The sequence below is a fragment of the Myotis lucifugus genome, unplaced genomic scaffold (assembly GCF_000147115.1).
Source record: "Myotis lucifugus unplaced genomic scaffold, Myoluc2.0 scaffold_176, whole genome shotgun sequence".
NCBI lineage: Eukaryota > Metazoa > Chordata > Mammalia > Chiroptera > Vespertilionidae > Myotis > Myotis lucifugus.
Window position 1 is genome coordinate 29,174 of NW_005871224.1, and position 24,011 is coordinate 53,184.

At 46.4% G+C, this 24,011-nt stretch overlaps 1 pseudogene; it reads left to right on the top strand.

Moving 5' to 3' along the window:
* Positions 1-5,629: 5,629 nt before the first annotated feature.
* Positions 5,630-6,007, top strand: LOC102419418 (annotated as a pseudogene).
* The last annotated feature ends 18,004 nt before the right edge of the window (positions 6,008-24,011 follow it).

Sequence of the window (24,011 nt, forward strand, 5' to 3'; positions counted from 1 at the left end):
CTCATCCCCAGTAGGGGGCATGCAGGAGGCAGCCAATCAATGATTCTCTCTCATCATTGATATTTCCCTCTCTCTCCCTCTCCTTTCCTCTCTGAAATCAATAAAAAAAAAATTAATATATATATACTAGAGGCCTGGTGCATGAAATTTGTGCACGGGTAGGGTCCCTAGGCCTGGCCAGTGATCAGGGCTGATCTGTGGGGCGATCAGCAGGGCAATCAGGGGGCCCCCACTGGCACCCGCCTTGGCTGGCCTGGCGCCGCCTGTTTGCTGGCCCTGCCCCCTGCCACTGCCACCAGTCGCCTCCCTCTGTGAGGTGACCAGCAAGGCGATCGGAGAGACCACGCTGGCACCCACCTTGGCTGGCCTGGAGCCTGTGGGCTGGGGGCAGCTCCTGCATTGAATGTCTTCCCTCTGGTGGTCAGTGCGCATCATAGCGACCAGTCGTTCCACCGGTCGTTCCGCCGTTTGGTCAATTTGCATATTAGGCTTTTATTATATAGGATGTGTGTGTGTGTGTGTGTGTGTGTGTGTGTGTGTGTGTGTATAAAAGAACTAAATAAAATGGAAACAAGCAATCTACTAGTTGCAGAGTTCAAAACACTGGTTATAAGGATGCTCAGTGAACTTAGTGAGAACTTTAATAGCATAAAAAAGGATATAGAGCCCTGACTGGTTTGGTCAGTGGATAGAGCATTGGCCTGCAGACTAAAGGGTCTGTGTTCAATTCTGATCAAGGGCACATGCCTGGGTTGCGAGCTTGATCCCCAGTGGAGGGGTGTGCAGGAGGCAGCAGGTCAATGATTCTCTCTCATCATTGGTATTTCTATCTCTCTCTTGCTCTCCCTTCCTCTCTGAAATCAATTTAAAAAAACAAAAGGATATAGAAACTATAAAAAGAACCAGTCAGAAATGAAGGACACACTAACTGAAATGAAGAATAATTTACAGGGAATCAACAGTAGAATAGATGAAGCCAAGAATCAAATCAGTTATTTGGAATATAAGGAATCAAAAAACACCCAATCAAAACAGAAAGAAAAAGGGGGAATCCAAAAAAATGAGGATAGTATAAGGAGCCTCTGGGACAACTTCAAGTGTATCAATATTTGGTTTGCATCATGGGGTTGCAGAAAGGAAAAGGGAGAGAGCAAGAAATTGAAAACCTATTTGAAAAGACAATGATAGAAAACTTCCCTAACCTGGTGAAGAAAATAGACATACAAGTCTAGGAAGTTCAGAGAGTTGCAAACAAGATTACCCCAAGAAGCCCACACCAAGACACATCAAAATAAAAATGCAAAAGATGAAAGAGAAAGAGAATCTTAAAAGCAGTAAGAGAAAAGCAGTTAGTTACCTACTAAGACCATTGGCTGATTTTCAACAGAAACTTCTCAGTCTAGAAGGGGGTGGCAAGAAATATTCAAAGTGATTAAAAACAAGGACCTACCAGCAAGATTACTCTATCTAGCAAAGCTATCACTTAGAATTGAACGACAGATAAAGAGCTTCCCAGACAAGAAAAAGCTAAAGGAGTTCATCACCACCAAAACAGTATGACTTGAGATGTTAAAGGGTCTAGAAGAAGAAGAAGAAGAAGAAGAAGAAGAAGAAGAAGAAGAAGAAGAAGAAGAAGAAGAAGAAGAAGAAGAAGAAAAAGAAGAAGAGATAAAAAAAATATGAAAAATAAAATGGCAATAGATACATATCTAGCAACAATTGGATCTAAAAGACTAAATAAATGAACATGCAGAACAGAAACAGACTCATAGATACGATAACATTTTGATGGTTGCCAGATGGTAGAGGATTGGGGAGATGGATGAAGTAGGTGAAAGGATTAAGAAATACAAAGTGTTTGTTACAGAATAGTCGTGAGGATGTAAAGTACAGCATAGGGAATATAGTCAATAATATTTTAATAATGCCCTGGCCAGGTGGCATCATACCATAGACCAAGTTTTCGATTCCCAGTCAGGGCACATACCTAGGTTGCAGGTTCCACACCACTACCCCTCCTTCCCACCCCACCCTGTCAGGGCGCATTCAGGAGGCAACTGATCAATGTTTCTCTCTCATATCAATTTTTTTTCTCTCTTTCTCTCTCCCCTACCTTTCTCTCTCTCTAAAAATCAATAAAAATATATTCTAATAACTATGTATGGTTTCAGATGAGTACAAAATTTATTGGGATGATCACTTAGTAAGTTATATAATGTCTAATCACTAGAGTGTATACCTGAAATTAATATAATATTGTATGTTAACTGTAAATGAAAAATAAAAAATGATTTGAATTTAAAAAAAGGAAGGAAGAAAGAAATGGGGTCCCTCTTGCTCAATGCCAAATCCTCTGTGTCAGTCACACTATTAGGCCAGAGCAACATTTTATTAAATATCTGTTGGAGAAATAGAGGTGTTTAAGAATGAACTGTGCATGGAAAAGTGGTCTGATTACTTCCTGGTTGAGCTCTATGCCTCAACCTCTTCATAGCTCCACTGTAATGTTTACCCCTAATTAGTTTCCTGTGGCTGCTGTAACAAATTACCACAAATTGGGTGGTTTAAAACCATGGAAATCAATTCTCTCACACTTCTGGAAGCCAGAAGTTTGAAATCCAGTAGAGCTGTGTTCCCTCTGGGCACTGTAGGAAAGGATCCATTCCTGCCTCTTCTAGCTTCTGGTGACTTCTGACATGGTGTTCCGGGGCTTGTGGCTGCATCACTCCAGTCTCTAACTCTGTCCTCACATGGCCTTCACCTCTTCGTGTCTTCTCTTCTGTCCCTGCAAAGGACACTTGGCATTGGATTTAAGGCCCACTTGGAAAATCCAGGATGATCACATCTCAAGATCCTTAACTTAATGACAAGTGCAAAGATCCTATTTTCAAATAAGGCCACATTCACAGGTTCTGGCGATGAGGATGTGCTCACAGCTTTGGGAAGCCACCATTCAACTCACTACATCCATTCAATTGTAATTGCAGCTTTTCTTTTTGACTCCTTAGCAGAATGTTGTGTTATTTATAAATATATTTAGCTGTAAGTTATAGATAACCCCACCAGTGGGGCTCAAACCATAAGGATTTGCTGTTACTTCACAAGAAATGCAGAGGAAAGCCATCCAGAGTTGGCCCAGCAGTTCAGTGATTATCATCAAGGACTCAGGCTTTTGACATCCTCTTCTCCACCATTCTCAGTACTGTGGCTTTTCAACCTCGGGCTCAGCCCCTCATGGTCAAGCTCTAACCATCAAACTCTTACACAACAGCATCCACAGCAGGAAGTGAGAGAAGGTGACAAGTAGAGCCACTTTCTCCTCACGCTTGTCTCTATATAAGGGTGGGAAATCTTTTCCAGAGCCAGCTCCCCAGTGTACTTCCCATTTGACCAGAGTTGGTTCTCATCCCACCCCATCCCCAAGTCAATCATGTTAAAGGGGAACAGAATTTCCATGACTGTCTGAGACGAGTGGTTCTCAATCTTAGCTGCCCAATAGAATAACCTGGGTAGCTTTTACTGATGCCCATCCATAGCTGGTTTGGCTCAGTGGATAGAGTGTCGACCTGCAGACTGAAGGGTCCCGGGTTCAATTCCAGTCAAGGGCACATGCCCAGGTTGCAGGCTCGATCCCCAGTAGGGGACATGCAGGAAGCAGCTGATCAATGATTCTCTCTCATCATTGATGTCTCTCTCCCTCTCCCTTCCTCTCTGAAATCAATAAAAATCCTATATAATAAAAGGCTAATATGCAAATTGGCCGAATGGCAGATCGACCAGTCACTATGACATGCACTGACTACCAGGGGGCAGACGCTCAACACAGGAGCTGCCCCCTGGTGATCAGTGCGCTCCCACAGGGGAAAACTGCTCAGCCAGAAGCCAGGCTCACAGCTGGCAAGCGCAGCAGTGATGGTGGGAGCCTCTCCCACCTCTATGGCAGTGCTAAGGATGTCCAACTGACGGCTTAGGCCTGCTCAGGGAGTGGGCCTAAGCTGTCAGTCAGACATCCCCTGAGGGTTCCCAGACTGTGAGAGGGCACAGGCTGGGCTGAGGGACCCTCCAAGTGCATGAATTTCATGAACCGGGCCTCTAGTATATAATAAAAATAAAGAGAGACAAGAGTTTAAAAAAGAAACCAGAGCTCACCCACAGGTAAATTAAATTACAAGCTCTGGGAGGAGGGCTCAGGGTTTTGGCTTTTTTAAAAAAGTAATTTCACCCTGGTCAGTTTTGCTCAGTGGTTGGAGTGTCAGCCCATGGAATGAAGGGTTGAGGGTTTGATTCCTGATCAAGGGCAGGTACCTTGGTTTCAGGTTCCCCAGGACCAGTAGGGGTGCTTGTGGGAGGCAACCAATCTATATATCTCTCTCAGATTGATGTTTCTCTCTCTTTCCCCCTCCTCCTTCCCCCTACTCTCTCTAGAAATCAATGGGGAAAATATCCTCAGGTGAAGATTAAAAAATAAAAGATAGTTTCCCCAAATAATTCTAATATACAGACAAGGTTGAGCATCACTAACTTAAACCAGGGATCAGCCAGTTTTTCTACAAAGGGCCAGATAGCAAATATTTTCGGCCTTGTGGCCACAGATTTTCTTGCAACTACTCAACTCTGCCTTTATAGTGCAAAAGTAGCCACAGACAATACTGTCATGAATGAGTGTGGCTGTTTCAATAAAGCTTTATTTACAAAGACAGGTGGCAGGCTGGACTTGACCTATGAGCCATAGTATTCCACCTTTGGCTCAAACCAGTCATGATTGATGCATGCTCTGGAGTTGGACCAATTCCAGTCTGCACAAAATTCTGTGAGCAAGAGAAAGGGGGAAATTGCCCTGGCTGGGTAGCTCAGTTGGTTAGAACATCATCCTGATATGCCAAGGTTGTGGTTTTGATCCCTGGTCAGGGCACATACAAGAATGAACCAATGAATGCACAAATAAGTGGAACAACAAAATCAATGTTTCTCTCCCCCTCTTCCTCTCTCTCTCTCTAAAAATCAATCAATAAAAAATAATTTTAAAAAAAGAAGAAAGAGAAATGATTTCGGGGAGTGGGGAGCCACAGCTGTGAACTTCTTGAAGGCAGGGATGGATTTTGTTCATCTGTTTTGTACAGTCTCTAGCAGTGACTCGCAAGTCAGGCAATGTTTGTTGAATGAAAACAAAATCCAAAGGGAGTGTTTATGTAAGAGCATGAGGAATATTTTTCCTAAGGCATCATTCATGATAAATCTAATTTCTAAAAATGTTTTGGAAAGAAATGTAATAAAGTGTCTTTCTTCCTATCTGTGGAATAATGTCCCCCAAAGATGTCCATGTCCTACTGCCTAGATTCTGTGAAGACATTGTTACATGATGAGCGGGAATTAAGGGTGCAGATGGAATTAGGGTTGCTAATCATGTGACCTCAAGATGGGGAGATTATGATAGATTATCCAGGTAGATCCAATGTAATCACAAGGGTCCTTATAAGAAGAGATAGGAGCATCATATAAGAAAAAGGAGATTCGCCCGCTGGCTGCTGGGATCAGAGGTCAGAGCAAGCCCCTCGGGCACCACTGGAGGAAGATGGTGGTCACCCAGGAGGAAATTAAGAAGGATCCGGAGAAGCCAATTGACCGGGAGATGTGCCCGCTGCTGCTGCTGCGTGTCTTCACCACCACCAATGGGCGCCACCACCGCATAGACAAGTTCTCCTGCGGGAATGTGCCGTCCAGTGAGCTGCAGATCTACACCTGGATGGATGCAACCTTGAAAGAACTGACTAGTTCAGTAAAAGAAGTCTACCCAGAAGCTAGAAAGAAGGGCACACACTTCAACTTTGCAATTGTTTTTACAGATATTAAAAGACCTGGCTATCGGGTGAAGGAGATCGGCAGCACCATGTCCAGGAGAAAGGGGACTGATGATTCCATGACCCTGCAGTTGCAGAAGTTTCAGAAAAATTATCTGGACATAGTGATCACCCCTCGAATTGGGCACCACCTCCTTCAGAGCGCATGAGACCATATTAAATTTTATTGACTACTAGAGGCCCAATGCACGAAATTCATGCAAGGATAGGCCTTCCTTCCCTTGGCTGCCGGCATCGGCTTCCCTCTGGCACCCAGGACCTGGGCTTCCCTCACAGCCTGGCTTCGTCCGGAAGGTCGTCTGGAAGGACGTCTGGTCGGACGTCTGGTCTAATTAGCATATTATGCTTTTATTAGTATAGATTTCTTGAGTTTATTTTTCATTCAATTATGTAAAACAAATTTAGGCTTTTTTCTCCCCCTTTTATTGCCATTAAGCCTGTAAACTCTAAACAAATTGTAGTGCATTTATTTAGGAGTTAGGTTTACTGTGCTATGGTATGAATGTTAATAGAACGTCCATGTTTCAAGTCCTTCTGTAAAATATGAAGTGCTCTTAGCATTCTATGTAAAACTGTTCTTAAATATACATGTGCAATCAAACGAAAAAAATAAAAAAAGAAAGCAAAAGGAGCTGCTAAGCCCTGGCTGGTAGTTGGTTAGAGCGTCATCCCAATACACACCATGGTTGTGGGTTTGATCTCTGGTCAGGACACATACAAGAAACAACCAATGCATGCATCACTAAGTGGAACAACAAAATCAACATCTCTCTCTCTCTCAAATCAAGAAAATTATAAAAACAGAAAAAGGGGCAGTGATGATGAAAGCAGAGGTTGAAGTAATGTGCTTTGAAGATGGGGAGGAGCCACAGCTTGGGGAATGTGGGCGGTCTCTAGCAGCTGGAAAAGGCAAGGAAAAGGACCCTTTCCTCCGGAAAAGAAAGCCACCCGGCACCCTCTGACTTCAGCCCTCTGAGAGCTGTTTTGGACTTCTCTCCTCCAAGACAATAAATGCGTGTTGCTTGCAGACATTACGTTTGTAGCAATTTATTGCAGCAGCATTCGGACACTGATGCACCATTCTGGTGTCTAGTCCCTAACAGTGGTCTCCTGTGAGCCACATCTCGAGTATTCACTCTCTGGGGTATGTCCCCCCCACACTAGTCTGTGCTGCCTGGGACCTACCAATGCAGGATAACAGATGAGATGTGGTGTCAGCTCCAGACCCAAGCATCAGAGGCCTGGGCAGCTCCACCTTTGCGCTTTGGGGAGTCTCCAGATGCGGTATGTAAAGCAGTCCTGCTGAAGCAGCCCGTGTGGAGAGGAGAGACCCTGAGACAGCTTGGAGTGGAGAGGGGCCCAGGCTTCCCAGCATTCCACTTTAGCCCCCCAACCCCCACTCCGAAGACCTCAGCTCATCAGACTGTAACAGCATAAGGGACCCCAAGCAAGGTCAGCTATGGAATATCCCATCGAGCCCAGTCTGTCCACAGGGACTGGAGAGATAATGAATGACATGGTTCTTTCAAGCCACTGTCCAATTTTAGCTACCATGAGTGAAGGCCCTACTGTGGTGGGTGCTAGGGAACCATTGGTTCATAATACTGTCCTGAATAGCATTCCCACTTTCCAGATGAAGAAACTGAGGTCCTGGAAGAAGATAACTACACCTGCTGGTAGATGGGAGTCTGTCCAACTCCGGAGCCCCAGGCCCTTTGCACTTCCCAATGCAAGCTCTCCTCAAAGCTCTTAGATACAATTCAAAGGCCTAGGTTGGTCCCCGTCACTGCTTTGGCACCATTGGCTACCACCATGCTGGTTTCAGCAAACTCTTAGCTCCACTCAGTCCTGTTTCCTCCGCTTGCTCTCAAGTCTCATCAGAGAAAAGGATTACTTACAGTAAATGAAAACCAAGACTTGTACAGGAAGCACAGGCTGATCCATTACAGGGTTATTCTAGCCTGTAATGTACCTGCGTGCTCTCAGACACAGCCAGACTGTCTGGAGAGGGACTGGGAGGGTTCAAACTGCCCTGCGGCTGCTCCTGGGGTCAAGGTTCAGAGATGCAGAACAGGAGCAACGCCCCCGCCCCCACCCCAGGCTGTTCCTCAGGTCTCCTGGCACTGCTGCCCCAGAAGTCAGCAGATGCTCTGGTGCTGGGGTGTGTATCTGCAGCCCTGGGGGCTTTGGAGAGCCTGCTGTCCCTTCCCCCAGGGAGCAGGGAGGGGCTTCTACGCTGAATCACCAGCCAGCGCCCTGACCCCAGGCTGCCTGACCAGCAGCTGCTCGGGGTCCTTGCACCCCCTAGTGGCCACGAGAAGAAAAGAGTCACTTCTCAGCTAGTCCTTGGAGATTAGGAAGCTGGGTCCCAGATGACACTGAAAAGTCAGACTCTCCTGTTCCTTCACTACCAAGTAAACAGAAGACACACCTCAGAAGAATGGATGGCTCCAGTCAGACTTCTTCTTCTTTTTTTTAAAGAACAATGTACCCGGCCGGCGTGGTTGAACCAGGAGGTCATGGTTCTTCGATTCCTGATCAGGGCACATGCCTGGCTTGCAGGCTCAGTCCCCAGTAGGGGGCGTGCAGGAGGCAGCCGGTCAATGATTCTCATCATTGCTGTTTCTATCTCTCTCTCCCTTTCCCTTCCTCTCTGAAATCAATAAAAAAAAATATATATATATATTTTTTTTTAAAAAAAGAAAGAGTTGTTGATGGTGGGGAAAAATGGGCCCAGGTGTTAGATGGGTGGGGTCAGACCAGACCTTGGTTTAGCAACCTCAGTTCTTGAGTTCTGGCTAAGAATTCAGAGCCAACACTCAAACTATAAGAGAAAGTATATTTAGAAAGTCACAGAGGTAGGAAACGTGAGCCAGCTGGGCGTGGAGTCATAAAACAAGTTACAGAGATAAAAGAAAAGCCCTTGGGGCTTAGGAACGAGGAAGGTAAAGGTAACAAGCCTGGGGTGGGGGGAGGGGGGGAGAGGGAGGAGGAAAAGGTGCAGATGTGCTCCCTCCTGGTAGGGAGAGCAGGAGCTAAGAGGTGCTGGGACTCTGTCCTCGGGGCTTTTAAAGGTGGGGACTTTAGGGGCGGGCCTAGGGGAGGACCTTAATAGAATATGCATCAGCTTTCCAGGTGTGTCCTTCCAGGTCCACTGATTGGTGGGCACCAGGGTTGGGAGTCATTAGTCAATGCAGCTGGTCCTGAGGTCAGCCATGGCATCATTTGCCTGGTTTTGCTGCTTCTCTGGGCCTGGAGCCGAAACACAGATGAGGCCTAGATGTTATCCCCAGGGGTCGATGCTTAAGGGAGTGGCATGAGAGTCCCATGAGGCCACTCTTAAGCCCCTTGTTCCTCCTCCCACGGGGTCTACTGCATGATTAGCGACTTGCCAGGGGAGGAAAGGTTACCTGGGGGTGAGGTCCTCCTTTCCTCATTTTTGCCCATCGCTAACACCCAGGACTCTCTGCCCTGGTGACCTTCCGTACCTGGCCCATCGTCCAGCTGTCCTTGCTCTGCTCACGTCTGTCTAACTGCCCACCACAGAGGGGCCTCTAACCACTGAAAAGGAAGACAGGATCATTGGACCAGGAGCCACTGAGAAGGTAGTCATGCATTTGATAGTCATTGTAATTACCTTTGGTTGTTTCCAGGGATCAGGATGAAAAGGGAGAGAGAGAGCACGGGCTTTTCGCCCTCAGCTGAACGTATCGAAGTTCAGAGGGGAGCCAGGTGCCGTTCTCCAAAATCCAGGAAGAAAATGGTCAAGTTAGAACCCACGCCTGGGTAAGCCATCATCTCTCACATGTCAGTTCTGAGAAAATGACATTTTTTCTGTGAGCTGGAGAAGTTAACAGTGGCTTTTGGTTCCAGCAGGGAGGCATCGCCACAGCAAAATGCAATCACGAGATCAAAGGGACAATGTAATGCATCTTTAAGAGCCATTAATTGGATGCAGATGTGACCATCAAACCCTGCCCCCAAGACTGGTGCGCTCGACCCGGAAAAAAAGTCTTGTTATTCTGTGCCATGCTTTAACTTTGCAAATAAAAACTTTTATTCTCGCGGCATTAAAATATAAACAAATAACAATGACGGAGACCCAGAGAGCTTCAGGGACTAGTGAGAGGTGATCTCATATAGACTCTCCCCAAATCAGCAGTGGGAAGCTTATCTTCAGAGAAATCCAGATCCAGGACCCAAAGGTTCCCTTTCCTCCTGCTCCAACCCATCATTATCTCACAGGTAAACGTTTCTTCCTTGAGGCTAGTGGTTCTGAAATGAGGAGGGAGGGAGGAGTGGTTCACACACAGGCACCCGGACACACACACATACATTTTGGCAACGTTTAGATACATTTAGGGTTGTCATTGCTGGGTGTGTGTGTGCTAGTAGCATCCAGTGGGTAGAAGAGGGGGTGGAGGGGGTGGAGGGGGTGGAGGGGAGGAGGGAGAGGAAGAGATAGGTAGGGGAGGAGGAGGAGGGTAGTTAGGGGAAACACAACATGAGACAAGAAAAGAGAGAGGAGACAGGAGAGGGAAAGCGCCAAGCCTCACACAGGTGCTGGATCGATCCAGCCAGACCCGAAAGCCCCCCCTTGGACTTTCCAATTTTGTGAATCAATCACTTCTCTTTTTAGTTTATGCCGGTTTCAGATGGGTCTCACTTGCTAGTAACCAAAAGACTCCTGGCTAACACAGCAGTGACTGTGAACTGCTTAAGGGGGGCTGTAACGTTGAATAGGGTTGTTTTTACCCTCTGACCACTCTCAAAGCCAGGGGAACACGCTGCTCCGCGATCATCTTGGGTTTCTGGCGTCATGTGGGCATGAAGACAGAGACACGGGGCCCCTGGGTGACAGAAGGGGCGGCAGGCAGGAGCCACCGCTCCCGAACAAGCAGCCTGCAGCCTGGTAAACCTTAAATGGGAGGTGGGAGTCCCATCTCGCCTGAGACAGACTTATCTGGGTGCTGACGGAAAAGGTGACTCCAAAGAGAAGTGCCCTTGGGGCCACCTGCGGTCCTTTGGATGCGGAATTCGTGCACAGGCGCACAGCAGGCAGGAGCCGGTGGGAGGGCTCCTTCCTCCAGCATCCTCTCCTCTCCCCCTCCCCGCCTGCCTGCACCGGGGGCTGGGATCGCCCAGCCAGGAGATGAGTGGGGTGGGACTTCATCTGCATTGCGCCAGCCCCTGCCTGAGGATGGGTGGGAGTAGGGGCTGGACCACTTTGGGAGTCAGGATTGGAGCTGGCTGGGGGTGGAGGTGGCCCCAGCAGCTGCCTGCCTGCCTCCTCCCCTCCCCCTCCTCCATCCCCAACCAAGCCAGACTCCTGTTTCTCACCAGGTGGGAGTCATAGTGTGTGTGTGTGGGGGGGGGGGGGGGGGACGGGGGGGGGGAATAAAACAGAGGGAGAATACTCTTAGCACCTTTTCTAGCATGTGGGATGCAGAGACGTGGGACAAAACCACCCAGGCCTCCTCCTGCTTTGGCGCACTGCATTAAGCAGTTGTGATAAATGGCATCCACCTAGACAGCAGGAATAAGGCACATGAGGTCACCAGAACATGCTCTGGGAGAGAGGAGGATGCCCCACCCAGTAGTTCTCAATCCTGCCTGCATGTGAATTACCTCGGGAGCAAATAAATAAATAAATACTGATGCCTGGGTGCCCTGTCCAGGGAGTCTGGGGGTGTGATTTAATGCAGAGAAAAAAGTAAAAACAAGCAAAAATCCTCCTGAGCAAGTAGTCACTTCAAACCTGTAAGCATCCTATAAACCCTGCTTGGAGTCCTGGCTTGACTCCCAACATCACAGAATCAGACTGTGACTCCGGCCAACATTCTTAACCTCCCCGACCTTTAATTACCTGTAGCTCAGAAGGTTGGGGCAGCTGCATCCTTGACAGAGACTTCTCTTGCTCTCAATTCCTCAGCCACCCTGGACTCCATGTCCCCAGAAGCTGGCATCTCTCCGGGCTCCATGCTTCTACCCAAGCTGTCCCCTTTGACTAACCCACTCCTAATCAGGCTTTCATACCCAGCTTTAGTATCATTTGTGTGCACACGCAGTTCCTTCTGCCTGGGACGGTCTTCCATTGCTTGTGGCAGAGGCCAGTCACTGTCCCCAGACACCCCTTCACCCCTCACTCCTTTAGTCCCAGCTCCCTGGGGTGTAACTAACACACTCGGAGGGAGTCTACATTTCTCACGTGACTAAATTCTGGCTAATGGAATGTGAGCCATGTGATGTGTCCAGCCTCTCAGTCATGGCCTTAACGGAAAGAAGTGTACACTTTCTTTTTCTTTCCTGCTGGCTAGAATGTTTGTGTGATGGCAGGTGCTACACCAGCCATTTGGGACTCTGAGGTAACAATTCTTGACCCTGAGGAGCAGCTGTGACAGCCCTGGACCGAGGTGACTTAAATAAGAGAAAGGCCCACGTCTATCTTGTTTTACCCACTGCTGGTTGACCTTTGTTATGTTAACTTAAAAATAAAAAGACCTGCCCAGCTGGTGAGGCTCAGTGATCGAGCATCATCTATGAACTAGGAGGTCATGGTTGGATTCCCGGTCAGGGCACATGCCTAGGTTGCAGGCTCAATCCCCAGTGTGGCGCATGCAGGAGGCAGCTGATCAATGATTCTCTCTCATCATTGATGTTTTTTTTTCTCTCTCTCTCCCTCTTCTTTCCTCTCTGAAATCAATCAGATTTATTTAAAAAAAATAAATAAGAAAAATTAAAAGGCTTTTCAAAGTGAGAGGCAACAGCATTTATTTGAAATCAATAAGAATAACTATTTGAGAATCATTCATTCAGGCAGCAGCCAAAATAGTGTTCCCAATAGTACACAAAGGCAATGCGTATTTATGAGAAGGGGAAGCAGAACAATTACATCAATGGAAGGAAGGCATTTCTATTGGTGCAGATGAGCTAACACAGTGATGCTGATTCTGAGCCATGTTTTTAATTTTCAGTCCAGTAGTCATCAGTGCAGTAGTCATCATGACTGCTTTCCTGTTGTCTTTGCAACACAGCGTTACCTTAGGCTCAGTCCAAAGGTTTTTTTGCTCTGCTTTTAACATTCTAAGGTTTCAGGTATAAGACATGCAAAGCAGTTCCTCCGCCGTGGCACTCGGGCTCCATGTTAAAGTGGCTTCGTTTATATTATTGTTTACAGTTACAGCATCCAGTTCATAGTACAGTATTCTAACTAACACACCACTCATTCTCTACCTACTCACTCTCCAAACCTTAATATAAATACCCTATCTAAAATAGGTCCCTCTTCCAGTGGTTCTCAACCTTCCTAATGCTGCGACCCTTTAATACAGTTCCTCATGTTGTGGTGACCCCCAACCATAAAATTATTTTTGTTGCTACTTCATAACTGTAATTTTGCTACTGTTCTGAATCGTAATGTAAATATCTGATATGCAGGATGTATTTTCATTGTTCACGACCCACAGGTTGAGAACCAGGTCTTGCCCTAGCTGGTTTGGCTCAGTGGATAGAGCATCGGCCTGTGGACCAAAGGGTCCTGGGTTCAAATCCGGTCGAAGGCACATACCTCGGTTGCAGGCTCCTCCCCAGCTGAGCCCAGGTCCAGGCTCATGCAGGAGGCAACCAATTGATGTGTCCCTCTCACATCGATGTTTCTCTCTGTCTTCCCCTCCTCTCTTCCACTCTCCCTAAAAATCAATGGAAAAATATCCTCAGGTGAGGATTCACAAAAAAATAAATATAAATAAAAAATAAATAAAATAGGTCCCTCTTGACTTAAAAAGCACAGCAACCAAATGTAACAAGTGGACCTTGATTTAATCTTAATTTGAATAAACAGTCTGTACGAATAAAAAATAAAATAGGTCGCTCTTCATACCCACACCTTCATCTAGTGTGCTAAATATTGTTTATCTACTGCATCTTTGAATGTCCTCCGTGATATTTGGAAGGGGATCTTTCTTTGTCCCATTTTACGGACCAGAAAGTAGAGCCACAGAGAGCCGGTCTCCTCGGCTCGTCTGATCCCGGGACCCATTACTACAACATAGGCCACAAATGCAGGTGTGCAAAACGATCACTGTGTCCGTTTTCTAGAGCTCAGGTTCATGCAAACCCCGTGTCCTTTCTGGGACACCCGCCCCTCTCTCTCCACGGTTGTGCTGTGATCCTGGAGTGTGAAGAGCGGCTACAGTGTTTGGACAGGTTCAAGCCTCCAACTAATGAGAGGGCACAATCCTCTCATGGCCACATGCAAGTCCCAGCTTGGAGGGCAGGGCCCTCCCAGCACAATTATAACCAACAGCTATGGTTGTAAGCTTGAACCTATGGTCCGAACACGTGGCCCCCAAGTGCCTGAGTGATGTGGGCTTGATAAAGTTCAGGTGCATGTAGTTGAGTAGGATCGACCCACGAGAATGTTGTAAACATCTTGACCACGCCCTCACTTTGCCTCGTGGAATCTGGCTATAAAATAAAGACACAGCTGGTAGCCCGTGGCACTGTCGCTAGCTCTCCATCAGAGAGGCTCTCCGTCAGGGAGGACAGCGCCCCACCAGACCCAGCTTTCTTCTCTTGTCTGTCTTTTCTCAATCCTTCACCACCCCCTCTCAGGGTCACCGAACCTGGATGAGCTGGCACGGCACATAGGTCCCTCTTGACCTCAAAAGGCGCCCAATATGGGGCTGCCATGGCCGTGCCAGCTCGCCACACTGGAAGTCTTGCAGGTGCCAAAGTGTCCCTCTGTCATTAACCCACATGGTTGCCACGGATTCACCGTCTTGGTTCACATGACTTCTGAGGCTCTAGAATTCTCTGCTGCTTCTATATCCTGCTCAGGGCTCCAGGAAGCCTGGGTTCAAGCTTAGCTCTGCCCTTTGGGAGTCAGCTCACCTCTCTTAGCCTTTGCTTCCTCACCTGTGAAACGGAGATGGAGATTCTGTGGTGTGTTTTATGGGGATGCACCACCCAGCGGACCCCTCTCCCCACCTTAACTCGGGGTGCAGCCCTCGACTACAAGGCCCACAGACCAGCAGTCGCTTGTCTTTCTCCTGTCCTCAGTCCAAAACAGTCTTTCCAAAACAGTCTTTTTCTGCTCTGTGGGTCAAAGCACCACGCTTCTTTCTGTCTGACTGACCCGCATATCCATTTTATTTTTGTAGGTAAGACATCTGTATGCTTGCAGTCTCTGAAAGAAGGCAGGGGAGGGTGGTGAGGCAGGGGAGGGTGGTGAGAAGTGATCAACCAAAGACCTTGTATGCATATATGCATGACCCGTGGACACGGACAATAGGGTGGTGAAGGGCGGGGGTGGGGGGTAGGGGCAGACTGGAAGGGGTTAAGGGGGAACATATATAATATTTTCAACAATAAAGATTTTTTTTTAGTCTTCACTTTATTAAAAATATAATCCAGCAAAGGAAGTGGCCACAAACATGACAAAGTGAGTTGCCCACCCTGGTCACCCAGACGCAGTGGCAGGGCTGGTATCAGGACCTTACCTCCTCGGCCATCTCTACAATAATCTATATTTTGGTCAGAAATGGAAATCAACAATAAAGATTTAATTTTTAAAAGGTCATGTATGTTAACAGATATAAGAGAGGATATAGTAAAAACCCTCCCTGCTTCACCCGTCTCTCTCCCCACAGTTCCTCACCCCAGATGTCAACATTTGCTGTAGACCAGTTCCAGCATGTCATAATTTCAAGAGTTTCATCAAAAGGTTGGTGAGACTTGGGGACTCAACAGGGTTGAGTCACACATGTAGTCACCTGTTGGGAATGGCTAAAGGCATTTCCCCAAACCTGAGTAGGAAACTGATTGTGGCTGACAGACAGTTCAAGGGCATCTTAATCTACATGTTATTGCCTCCTACTGGCCAAACACCTGAACAGCCGTAGGCTATTCCCCCATTCTGACAATGGACCCTGTACCCTTTGAAACCTTACCCTTTGAAGTGTATTATCTCCACCTTGCCTTAGGACAAATTGTGTTAATAAAAGCAAGGGTCCTAGACAAGGAGGGAGTCTTCAGTTCCTTTACTGAAGGTCCTCTGACCCCCAATGCCTTTCAAAATTATATCTCGTCTCCGGACTCTTTATTAGTCTCTGGATTTCTATGTCATCTACGCGCAGCCTTTTCCAGATTCCTGAACCCTTCTTGATGCTGGGACATGAACCCCGGCAAACATTGTTACCAACTCCTTTGTCCTTCCAGAGAGAATGTCTGCATATCCTAGCAACTAGTTTTACACATCCTCTCCCTTCCCACCTACACACTGTTTTTAAATGTTCTTGAGGAAAATTTCAAACATGTGCCAACAGAAGAGAGAACGGTATAATGACCGTTCTCTGTGCCCAGCACCCAGCTTCAACCACTGTCCACACCTGGCCAGCCTCGTGTCATCTCTGCCACACCCACTTTTGCTCCCAACAGATTAATTGGACACTTCTTAATTTCATTTCAGAATGGACCCCAAACATATAAGACTCCTTCTGAAGATCATAATCACAATACCATCATCATATGTAATAATTTTAACAGAAATTTCTCAGTACAATAAACTATTCAGTCATGTTCAGATTTCTCCATTTTTGCCATTTGCCATTTTGTTTTGCCATTTGTTTGTATCAAGATACAAATAAGGTCCGTTACCATTGGTTGATATGGCTAAGGCCCTTTTAGTATTGGTCCCCTCCATCGCTCTCTTTTCCTTTATAAGATTTTGCTGATTGCACCCACGGTTATGTCACTTCATATGTTCCTCTGTTCCCTGTACTTCCGTTAAATTGACATTTAAGAGCTCTTCCCGGCTCTGGAACCCTGGGCTGGGGACCTGGGGTGGGGCTGGGATCCCTTGTTTCTCACGGGAGGCATCTGCAGCTGAGATAGCTCTCCCGATTAAAAAAAAAAAAAAAGGAGGGACACATGCGTGTCGGACCAGCCCATCCACGCCTCCACCCCTCCTACCAGTCTCAATGTGCTTTCTTCTTTAATTTTCTAGTTGTAGGACTTCCATTAAGCCAGATTTCAGGCAGTTCTGAATGATGGTTTGTGGGGAAGCACGGGACTTGTTTGGAAAGTCTGTAAGGAGGATTCTCTGAAAGGTCGGGGGCCTCTTAGGGGGACCTTGCCGAAGGCGGCAGACCCTGCCTTGACTTTTCCAAACAAGTCTGAGCCCCCGGTGTTTTGCTGGAATCTCTATGTTTAGTCTTTTAGACCCAACCACGTAGAAGCATGTGCTTTCTCAAGGATACTTACCCTGCTGATTGTATCTAGAGGTTAATTTTAGTTCAAGCTGTTGTTACAATAAAGGCCTAAGGAGGCAGGAGAATGGGGCTGTTTTGGTGCCTCCTGCCAAGCAGCCCCTTAGCCTCTCTTTCACAGAGACGTGTGTCATTCGTTCATTCATCCGTCGCTCAGGGTCTTCTGGTCAGTCCCGGCAATGGTGGTTCTGTATTTTAGTTGCAATTTTGATGTGGTTGTGGGAGGATGCAAGTACTGAATTTACCTACGCCACCATCTTGGTTCCTCACATTTCAGTTATCCTTATCGATACTCAGATGATACCCTCTTTGGTCTATGGGAGACTTGAACTTGGCACCTGAGACCATTGGTATGACCCAAGCAATTTTGACAGTTGCCTTGCTCACCTTGCACATTTCTGCTCCAGATTTGAAATCAGCCATTTGTCCCAGGAGCCATCTGGGCACTAAGGTTACATAGCTCCCCCCCTCCCCCCAAAAAACAAACTGTAGGGAATGAATCAAGCCATTCTGCATCTTCTTTACATCAAGTATATCTTGGATTTCATTCCATATAATGTGCTTTCTCCTTTTGAAAACAAAAGCCTTCCCCAAAGCACATAACACATTAACTAGGTGATCGGATAAATGATTAACCTCATCCTTATTTGCTCTTTCCACCTATCTTAAAAGAAACCCTTTCAGTTCAATAATTCTTATTAACATACTCCTTCTTACAAAAGATGCCAGAAAGTGCTCTTCTTCTCTTTTTTTTCTATTGATTTTTCGAGAGAAAGAAAGGGAGAGATAGAAAAACATTAATATGAGAGAGAAATATCAATCAGTTGCCTCCCACACATGCCCCAACCAGGGATCAAACCTGAAACTTGGGCATGTGCCCTGACTGGGAATCAAACCTGCCACCTTCTGATGTATGGGACAATGCTCCAACCAGTTGAGCCACACTGGCCAAGGAAACATTCTTCTGCTTCTTCTTTTTTTTTTTTTAATTTTTTTATTGCTTAAAATATTACAAAGGGTATTACATATGTGTCCTTTTTTCCCCCACCCTTGACAATCCCCTGGCCTCCCCTACCCCCCAGTGTCTATGTCCATTGCTTATGCTTATATGCATGCATACAAGTCCTTCGGTTGATCTCTTACCCCCCTCCCTCCTGCCCCCCAACCCTCCCCGGCCTTCCCGCTGCAGTTTGACAATCTGTTTGAGGCAGCTCTGCCTCTGTATCTATTATTGTTCAAAAGTTTATAATGGTCTCTATTATCCATGAATGTGTAAGATCATGTGGTATTTTTCCTTCATTGACTGGCTTATTTCACTTAGCATAATGCTCTCCAGTTCCATCCATGCCGTTGCAAATGGTAAGAGTTCCTTCTTTTTTACAGCAGCATAATATTCCATCGTGTAGATGTACCACAGTTTTCTAATCCATTCATCTACTGATGGGCACTTAGGCTGTTTCCAGATCTTAGCTATGGTGAATTGTTCTTCTGCTTCTTCTTCTTCTTCTTCTCCTCCTCCTCCTCCTCTTCCTCCTTTTATTGTCCTCAGTTGAGGATATTTTCCATTGATTTTTAGAGAGAGTGGAAGAGAGAGGGAAAGATCAATGTGAGAGAAACACATCGATTGGTTGCCTCCCACATGAGCCCCAACCAGGGGCCGGCTGGGAGGAGCCTGCAACAGAGGTACTTGCCCTTGACCGGAATCAAACCCCAGACCCTTCTGTCCACAGGCCAACGCTCTATCCACTGAGCCAAACCAGGTAGGGCCATACTACTTCTTATTGGAGAGGGGAAATGCACTGAATCAAGTAGCTACATTTTAATGTGCGTGGCTGAGAAATTCCTCCTCTTTTCTCCTATGACTTGATGCATGCCAAGAGTGCTGGCTCTGTTTGGGAATCTGAAGAAAACAGCAGTATGTCCATCTCCTGTTCCTCAGAGCCTCCCAGAGCTCCTTTATTCCCTAACACTTGAGAGTACAGTGATGATGCAAATTGGGTCCTAGGAACTCCTGAGCTCTCCATTCTCCCCCACACCCAGCCCCCTCCCTCCTTGTCTTGTCAGCTTCTGACAAGTGTTCACAAGAATCTAAAGTTCAAAAAGGTAAGTTCAGGGAACCAAGTGCCAAGGAGACTTGAATAATCTTTCTTTGCATAATACAGCACCTCGGGTTAGTTTTCAAATGCCAAACAGCCTTGCCATCTAGCTTTCTTTCCCATTTTTGATAGAGAAGCGGGTATTGAGAAATATTGCTTGGCTGAAAGAAAAACAGTAATTCAAATGTTCAAATAATAATTGGCTTTGGATTTCAGCCTGGAGGGTAGGGGTAGGGGTGGCAGTAGCGAGGAGTGCGGACCACGGTGAACTGGAATCCCTTTCTAAAGGGGCAGCTACTACTGAATTCTAGCTGCTTGTTGCTGGGCAAAATATGGGCAGTGTTGCCACATCTTAGGAATTTTTAAGAGAAACTGGAAATGTGAACTTTGATGTCAAAACAATTTTTTATTTTTTTTTAGAGAGAGAGAGAAAGGAAGGAAGGGAGGGAGGGCAAGAGAGAGAGGGAGAGCGAGAATGAGATCTTGTTGTTCCACTTATTTATGCATTTATTGGTTACTTATATGTGCCCTGACTGGGGATGGAACCCACAGCCTTGGTGTATCAGGATAAAACTCTAACCAACTGAGTCACCGGCCAGGGCTCAAAACAATTTTTTGAGTTTTACATGGGGGCTTGATTCTTTAATAAAGCATTTTGCCAGCCAAACAAAAACACATTTCTGAGCTAAATTCTGATTTCAGGCCACCAGTTTGCTATCCTCGTTCTTTTAATTTACTGAGTTCTCTCTCTAGACGTTGGAAAATAGCCACTTTTCTCCCCTCAAGACATTCTGATGGCCCTAGTCACTCTTTCACTGTCCCAGGGGTCTCTACTAGTCTGTAGTTTCTGGGCATGTGTATGTACTATGTTCATTTACACACAGAAGCCAATACTTTATAAAGCACTATGCTAAGCTCTTACATACATTATTAAATTTAACCTTCACAAAACTATGAGGTAGGCACATGTATTAGCTGTGTAACAAATAAACCCAAATGTAGTGGCTCAAAACAATAGTCATTTTTTTATTTTTATTTTTTTAAAAATATATTTTATTGATTTCTTACAGAGAGAAAGGGAGAGAGATAGTTAGAAACATCGATGAGAAAGAAACATCGATCAGCTGCCTCCTGCACATCTCCTACTGGGGATGTGCCCGCAACTCAGGTACATGCCCTTGACCGGAATCGAACCCAGGACCTTTCAGTCTGCAGGCCGACGCTCTATCCACTGAGCCAAACCGGTTTTGGCAATAGTCATTTTTTAAAAATTATTTTTATTTTATTATTTTTATTTTGAGAAAAACATTGATGTTTTGTTCCACTTATTTATGCATTCATTGGTTGATTCTTGTATGTGCCCTGACGAAGATTGAACTGACAACCTTGACATATGGGTACAACGCTCTAACCAACTGAGCTACCTGGCCAGGCGTACAACAGTCATTTATTATGTCACAGTTTCTGTAGGTCAGGCATCTAAAGGTGGCTTAGCTGGATGGTTCTGGCTCAGGGTCTCTCATGGAGTTGTAGTCAGGATGTTGGCTATGGTCGCAGTCATCTAGAAACTTGGGCTGGTGGATCCTTTTCCGAGGTGGCTGCCCCACATGCCTGGGACTTAGTGGTGGCTGTTGGTGGGAGGTGGCAGTGCCTCCCCACACGGACCTCTTCATCGGGCGGCTTGCGTGTCCTCACAACACAGCAGCTGAGTCAGAGAATGTGACTCAAAAGACAGCAAGACAGAAGCTGTAATGTCGTTATGAAGTCTCACACTGTGATTTCCTTCATATCCTGCTAGTCCCACAAGCCAGCTCTTTTCATTGTGCGGGAGGGCTCTACAAAGGGGTGAATATCAGGAGGTGAGAATCACTGGGAGCCATTGCAGAGGCTGGCTTCTACGGCACACTTTTTCTGTTTTAAATGTTTTTATTGATTTCAGAGAGGGGACGGGAGAGGGAGAGAGAGTCAGAGACATCAATGATGAGAGAGAATCATTGACCAGCGGCCTCCTGCCTGCTCCATACTGGGGATCGAGCCCCCAACCTGGGCATGTGCCCTGACCAGGAATCGAACTGTGACTTCCTGGTTCATGGGTCGACGCTCAACCACTGAGCCACACTGACCGGCTACTACGGCACTCTTATGATTATATGTTACAGTGTCTATGTGAACCGATTAGGTAACAGCATCTTTATTAGAATTGGGAATAATTTCCCTCTCCTATGGCCTCTATTCCAGTACATTAGCTCCTCTGGAGGCAGGAATTCTCCGGTACTAGGGATGGCTTTACCAGGGGTGGGGAGCAGGAATGTGGGTCAAGGACAAAACCACCTCTGGGCCCCAGAACCTGAAATGACTTTCCGGCTTCTTGGAAAATTTCATTGGTCTCCTGAGCTTCTGGGGATCAAGACACTAACCAGGCGCCCTCTGGTGGTGAAGGGGAGCCTTGGGGAAATCTCTCAAGAAGCTTGTGGAGCGGGATTTGTGAGACCAAGGGACCTAAGGCTGCCCCCAGGGTTGAGAAACTGCTCTTGGAAGGGTTGCTTTTGCACTGGAGGCTCTGATCCTGGATAAACGATGTACATCTTAGGTCTGGAGAAGAGATGCTGTCCCCTGTATCCAGCTTCTAAGTGTTACTTATCTAAATACCGTTTGTTTCTAAGAGCACGCATTTTCATTCTAAAAGTTACATGCTACGTCACTTAAAGAGATAAATTATGACACGATAACATACTCCACCTGTTTGATGGGTAAGGATGAAAAAGTCTGATAACCACGTGTCAGGGCGGGAGGGTGACAGGGAAAAGGGCATCTCCATTTTTGTTGGAAGAAGAGTGTCATAGGGCACAGTCTTTTCCAGAGCAGGCTGGCAATATCTGTGAACGATCAAAAACAAGACTGTCCTGTGACTCAGTGAGTTCGTTTCTCATGTTGGCCCTGGCCCAACAGTGGCTTGCACGTGCCTGAGGCAATGTCATATAAAAAAATCAGAGCTATTGTAAAAATCTATGAGTGGGGGATTTGCTAAGTAAATCAAAAGACACTCATGCCATGGCTGGTTTGCCATGCGCCTTTATAAAGAAGGAGGCAGAAAATATCCCCAAATAGGACCATCTCCAAGAGAGATCAGGTTAGAATGCCATGTTGCAGAACCATACGCCTTGAGTGATCTAACTCCTATGATATTTTTTTTATTTTTTAATATATTTTATTGATTTTTTACAGAGAGGAAGGGAGAGAGATAGAGAGTTAGAAACATCGATGAGAGAGAAACATTGACCAGCTGCCTCCTGCACATCCCCTACTGGGGATGTGTCCGCCACCAAGGTACATGCCCTTGACCGGAATCAAACCTGGGACCCTTCAGTCCGCAGGCTGACGCTCTATCTACCGAGCCAAACCAGCTAGGGCTCCTATGATATTTTAAAAGAAGACCATTAGTTTGTTTATGCCTGTAGAGGCAGAGCAAATTTCTAGAAGGATGCATGAGAAACTGTGACCCCCTTGGAGGCTGGCTACTGCACCCCTCATCTGGGCTCCCATTGGTCCCCGTGCTTCCTTATGTCCTAGCAACTACCACACCGAGAAGTCCTCGGAGAAGAGACCTCTGTGTCCCCAGCACCTGGCACCTACAATCTTACATACAGTGGGTGCTCCATGTGGTCCTTGAATTCAAATGAGAGCACTTGCCTTCAAGTCACCCAAACTTGATAGCTAACGCACCTTACCTACCCTTCTTCCACATTCTTTCACCCATTGTCAAATGTGACCATTGTGCAACCGCAATCTCTCATACTCACATCTCCTCTTCTCCATTTCCTGGGTTGCTACTCCCGTGGGGGCTGTTACTATATGTAATTGAACAGAGTGCTGCAACCTCCTGACAAATCGCCACACTTTCCCTCTCTCTCCCACCCGCCCAACCAACTGCAACACTGCAGCCAGAGTGGTCTTTCTACTACACATACCAATCATGCCGCTCCTCTACTTTCAACCTGTAACAGCATTCCAGGGCTGGGCCGGAGAAACCACAAGATGAGCCTGGAGCACCTGGTGGTGCCAAAAAGTAAGAAAGTGCTCAGAAAAGGATAGAGACCGGTTGAGAGGGCAAGGGTGCCAATCTGAAAGGGCTCCCAATGGCCCACACTGCAACAATTTGGGCAATAATGACGGTCTTGGTTTGTAATCGACGGGCTAGAATAAATGTCCAGGATTTCACACATATCTATAATAATAAAAGTGTAATATGCTAATTACACCGGACAGCCGAATGGCTTTCCGAATGAAGCTGGAGCTGTGAGGGCCGAGCCCCTTGCATGAATTTCATGCATCGGGCCTCTAGTAAGTAAGTAACACTCTTTCATATGGAAGAGTTCCAGTTAATAAATGGAGAAGGAATGAGGATGTCCAACAATGGGGCAAAGGTGTAATGGCCACAGTACAAGAAGGTATCTTCAGGCCGAAAGATGAAGCAGGCAACTTCATCGAATATAACAGAAGTTATTTATTTATTTATTTATGTATTTATTTATTTTAAATAAATTGATTTTTTACAGAGAGGAAGCGAGAGGGATAGAGAGTTAGAAACATCAATCAGCTGCCTCCTGCACACCCCCTACTGGGGATGTGCCCGCAACCAAGGTATATGCCCTTGACCGGAATCGAACCTGGGACCCTTCAGTCCACAGGCCGACACTCTATCCACTGAGCCAAACCGGTCAGGCATAACAGAATTTATTATAGAGTAATTTACTTACCGGAGGATTGGGCTGGAGCAGACAGATGGCCCA